At 40.4% G+C, this 5700-nt stretch overlaps 1 pseudogene; it reads left to right on the top strand.

Annotated features, from left to right (window-relative positions):
- Positions 1 to 827: 827 nt before the first annotated feature.
- The window catches only part of LOC105807131, a 14773-nt pseudogene continuing 9900 nt past the window's right edge, over positions 828 to 5700 (top strand).

Here is a 5700-nt window from a genome sequence, read left to right as displayed (position 1 = left end):
CTCACACCAGTAATCTTAGCACTTTGGGTGGCTGAAGCAGGAGGATCTCTTGAGCCCAGGAGTTTGAGGTTGCAGTGAGCTATGATGATGTCACTGCTCTCTAGCCTGGGCAACAGAACAAGACCCTGTCTAAATAAATAAATAGGTATAAAACCTATCTCTACCTATTCACCTCTTAAACATGGCATATAGGAAACCAGTTCAATCAATCAAGAAATCATTATTAATCAGGTTTCAGAGACAAGGGGCAAAAGTTAACAAAGATAAGGTACACAAAATATTCCAAGGAGGGGCAACTGGTCGATTCATGCCACGGGCTGTTATTATTTCTGCCATATGCCAAGGCAGAGGGACTTGGAAGAACTCTTCTGATTAGCATATGACAAAGTGAATTTGGAATTTTGAAAGGATTTGGAAATCAGAATCCAACGTCCTGGAATCCCGGTTCCACCAGGTGAGGGATCATAAGTCAAGAATCTTACACTCTCTGAGTGTCTGTTTCCTCATGTAAAAAGTAGACATAATAAATTGGATATGAAAAGGTTTTAAACCCTGAACACAGAGGGAAGTTGTTGTTATTACATTCTGAATATATATGGCCGTACCTATCTCCTCAGTGAGGAAAACATAGGAAAACTTTATGGAAAGATTGATTGCTAGTGGCTGTTTCTGGCAAGAGATGAACATTGCAATAAGAACCAAAAAAAAAAAAAAAAAATACAAGGCTCTGGCTTCTTGGGGTTTTTGGCTCGGCCCTCAGCTAATCACAACTCCAAATGTTGGCCAGCAAAACAGCACAATCACATTTGGTTAGGCTCTGCGATGTTATGGAACATGCATCGGAAAGAGCGGTCCTGGGGTATGATGCACCTGGGACTCCCAAGAATGTAGCGAGGCTCAGCCAGGAGAGGCCGCTGAGGCGCTCTAGTCATGTAAAGGGAGTAATTATGCGAACCAAGTGTTTCTACTTGGCTGGACATCAGAAAAATGGCCCAGCTAGTAGGAGGTGAAGGTAGTGTGCCTGCAAACTTAGACTTATCCTGAGTGACTTCTCATCAGAAGCACAGCCAGGCTCTTGGTGAATCATATGTCCTAAGACAGAGACTGGCTATGTTCACTGTTTTTGTCTTCTCAGCTGCATCTTTCCAAAACAAGTCCTCTTATGTAACTACTTTAATGAATGAGTCTGTTATTACAGATGGACATATAGACTCCTATTTAAAGCCAACAATCCCCTTCCCTATATGCCAATGGTTCCCAAAGTGTGGTCCTCAAACCAGCAGTATCAGCATTACTTGGGAAGGTATTAGAAATGCACATTCTCAGGTTCCATGCCAGACCCACTGAATCAGAAACTCTGGGGGTGCGGGCCGAGAAATCTATGATTTTATAGGACTTCTAGAGGATTCTGAGACACACCAAAGCTCAGGAACCACTGCCCTATACCATCTGCTTTGGCCTATTCAAGAGCATTGCTCCAGCAATTCTTCCCTTTGCGCCAACATCATCAATCTCCCCTTCTCCATTTGACCATTCCCATCAGCACATTTATTCATTCTGTTATTTTTCCCATTGTAAAACAAACACTCTCTTGACTTCATTTCTCTTGCTATAGCTTCATTCTTTGCTTTTCTTTAATATGGATAAACAAAACTCCTCAAAAGATCTGGCTATGTTTTCCTCCCAGTCTCCTTTAAGCTTACTCAAATTAGGCTTTGCCATCTGAACTCCAATCAACTGCTCCAGTCAAGGTTAACCAATGACCTTCATGCTGCCAAATCTAATGGGCAATCCTCAATCTTTATCTAACTTGATCACTTTCTCTTCCTGGGAAAACTTTCTCATTCGGGTTTCAAGGCTCCACACTCTACTGGTTTTCCTCCTACTCCACTAACTTCTCTTTCTCAGTCTTCCTTGTGGGTTGTTCTCATCTCCTTGGCCTCTTAGCGCTGAATACCACAGAACTGAGTTTTGACCACTTCTCTTTTATATCTCCCTTAGGGTGATATCTCCCTACACTCCCTTAGGTGATCTCATTTTTATTCTCATGAATTTATATATGAACTGTATGTTTATGACTCTCAAATATATATTTCCAACCCAGAAATGTCTCCTGAACTCTAGACTCATATAGTCCACTGCCTAGTTGTTATTCCACTTAGATATCTATTAAATGCATCAAAGTTAACATGTCCCAACTTGACCTCCTGATCTTTGCCTGCCTCACAAAGAAACTTCTATCCACAGTCTTCTACAATTCAATGACTGAAATGCCACCCTTGCAGTTGCTAAGGCTGAAAAGCTTGGAGTCATCTTTTATCCTTGCTTTCTGACATAATACATGTCCAGTCTAACAGGAAATCCTGTTGGCTCTACCTTCAAAATTTAACAAGAATCTGATCACTTCTTACCTCTGCCACCACTCTGGCTCCAGCTGCCATCATCTCTCACCTAGATGACTAAATTGCCTCATTCATGGTGCCCTGCACTCTCTATTGATCCTCTACAGTCGATTCTCAGCAAGTAGAACAAACCATTTAAACATAATAAGGTCATTGCACATGTAACGTCTCCCTATGTCATTCAGAGTCAAAGTCAAAGTCCTCCCCCTCAATTGCCTCTCTGTTTCATCTCCTAACCCTCTGCCTCTTGCTCCTGTTTCAGCTACACTGACCTTGCTACTCCCGGAAACCTCCAGGCTTACTTTTGACTCATGCCATTGAACTGGTTGCTTCCTCTATCTGAAATGACTGGGTCCGTCAACTTCTTTAAGTCTTTTCTCAAATGTCTCTTCTTAAAATGAGGCTTACCTTGTCCATCTGATGTAAGTTGCAGCACCCCTACTTCATCTTGCATATCCTGCTCTTTTTTTCTCTTTGCACTTACCATCTTCAACCTATTATATTGTTTACCTATCTAGTTTATTGCCTACCTCCCTGAGCCACAATATAAGTTTCACAAGGGCAAAGATCTTTGTCACGGATGAATCTCCAGCAACTAGAGCAGTTCCTGGCACATGGTCGGTGGCACTCAATAAATAATGTTCAATTGAATGAATAAATGAATAAATTAGAGTGTGAGTAAATGCATATGGAATTATTTCAGGCTTTGGTGATACTGATGTCATCACTCTATGTCTTTGATCTTAATACATCTTGTCCAGAGGAGTTGGTAAATTTCCTCCAGTTGTCATAAACCCATCTGTATTTCATTTTTTATTGCTATCATCACTGAACATCATATCTCCAAAGTCTCAAATTAAACAGAATATAAAAATGGAAGGGGAAGCAGAAAAGGAAGCTGGACACTATGAAGTGTAAACTGCAAGGAGAAGTAACACTTCTAAGCTTGAAAATATTCACTAGTGTTGGTGTTAGTTTTGTACTGAGGCCAGAAGGAAGCAATGGCCCTTGAAACATGATTACCGTGGATCTCAAATGTAGAAGACACTGGTGACAGCCAAAAAGAATGGCAGGACATTTCAAATACAGGTAGGAGAGTCAAAACTAAGGGGTTAACAAATGAATTATGCCTGTGACATGTGAAAAGTTTTTGCAGTTTTGTCAGATGCAGCAGCAATGAACCTGGAAAGCAGATGGCATATCAGTTTCCTGTTGTGGCTGGAACAAATTACCACAAATTTAGTGGCTTAAAACAACATAAATTTATTATTTTACAAATCTGTAGTATAAAATGAGTCTCACTGGGCTAAAATCAAGGTGTTGGTGGGGCTGTGTTCCTTTCTGAAGGCTCTAGGGGAGAATCTGTTTTCTTGCCTTTTCTAGCTTCGGGAGGCTGCCTTCACTCCGGGGCTCACAGCCCCTTCCATCTTCAAAGTCAGCAGTGGCCATTCAAGTCTTTCTCACATCCCATTACTTCTGATTCTCTCTTCCACATTTAAGGATGCTTCTGATTACATGTGCCCATTTGGGTGATCTAGGATAATCTATCTTAAGATCATCTGATTAGCAACCTTAATTCCATCTGCAACTTTAAAATGTAAAATAACATATTCACAGGTTCTGTGGATTAGGACACAGATATCTTTGGGGGAATATTATTCTGATATTATAATTAAGATATAATTATAATATCCGAATCATAGCAGGTTTTTTTTGTTTTTGTTTTTTAAGAATGGGTTACAGAAAAAAGAGGACCAGCCTGGACAGCCTCCCTTTATCTCTGTTTCTCACTTGGCAATTCAAAGTGCTGAGCACCCAGGGGCTGTGCAAAAAATATAACCTAACTGATTGGAACTAGGCAATATCCATCACTGACAATCGGTGTATATTGGTTAAACAATCAAAAAGTAGAGTGGGAATAGTGGTGCTTTTACTGGAAGCTTCCCATATGAATGTTTAGAATCTCCTGGGGGCAAATCAAACCACTTCCTACCAACAATTTCCTATTTGTCATTATGTTTTATATTTGTAAGCCTTGGAGATAAGTAATAGAAACTAGAAGAAAATGATGTTAATAATCAAATAACAATGTTTAATAGTTTCTCGAGGAATGTTATTGACTTAGGTAAATCTATGGATATTTTTCTACAGGCCTCCTTTTGGTTGGTATAGATGATTTACATAACTTTCCAATCAATCTTTATTTGGTTTTCCTCTTTCTTGGCTTCCATGACTGTTGGTTAATAATGTCTGAATAAACACTGAAATGCATGAGAGAATTCATGCGTTTGTAATGGGTAAATACCTTCCCCTGGACTCTTGAACTGGCCCTGACACAAGACAACATGGGTCCTGGGTCAGAAGACTCTGTCATTTCCACTTTTCTAGAGATCAGCACTTCTCCATACCTAAACCATGCCCAGCACAAAGTACGCTTTCAACATATACTGTTGACTGATAGATTGGGTTAAATATCTATGAAATGAATGGATTGGAGCAGATAAACTTCATCTCAGGTCTTATATGGGGTTCTTTGGAAGCAGGCCCTGAGATGAGTATTTGTGTGCAAGTAATATGTTAAGGAAGGACTTTTGGGAGAAACAGATAAGGGAGTTGGAAGACAACAGAAAAGAGGAAGAAGCCAAGCAAGAGAGTAATTTCAGGTAGAGACCCAGCCTCCGCTTGATCCCATAGGGATCCTCTAGATCTAAATTATACCTCAGAGTTTGTACCTTCTTAAGGGGAGGGAGCTGGGCATTTATATTTCAGTACTAGTCACTCGTTGGCCAAAGGCCATCCTAGGGGGATGTGAACTCCCAGGGACTTACTTCCAGCTCTCAGCAAAGTGGGCAAAGTGGCTTCGGCAGCCCAAGGGATGGCCTCCAAAGAAAGTCCCAGGTGCACAGGTGCTGGCTGTAAAAACACAGAAGCCAAAGGAGAGGCACAGAAATGTCAAAGGGAGCCAAGGGTATCTAGGTGGAGCCCCAACAGTGTTCACCATAGTTTCTTCCAGCTCTACAATTGCAGAAATATTGCTGTAAAGTGACAATGTGTCAGTATTTGTATATGCAAAAATACACATTTTGACAATTCTGAAAGAGACACCCCCCCTGTACTTGAGACACATTTGTCTTTAATGAATATGGCTTTATCCCCAGGAAATAAATTTTTCCAGTGGTAAGTATGGCTTTGAATGACCAAGTTACACATAATTTATGCTTTTTAAAAATTCTATTTGGTTATTTCTAGGAATATTTTGAACTTTTCTAGTCCAATTCTATAAATATAGTAGAATACA

Source organism: Propithecus coquereli, unplaced genomic scaffold (assembly GCF_000956105.1).
Source record: "Propithecus coquereli isolate 6110/MARCELLA unplaced genomic scaffold, Pcoq_1.0 Scaffold153, whole genome shotgun sequence".
Taxonomy (NCBI): Eukaryota; Metazoa; Chordata; class Mammalia; order Primates; family Indriidae; genus Propithecus; species Propithecus coquereli.
This window is presented reverse-complemented; position numbering and strand designations above follow the sequence as displayed.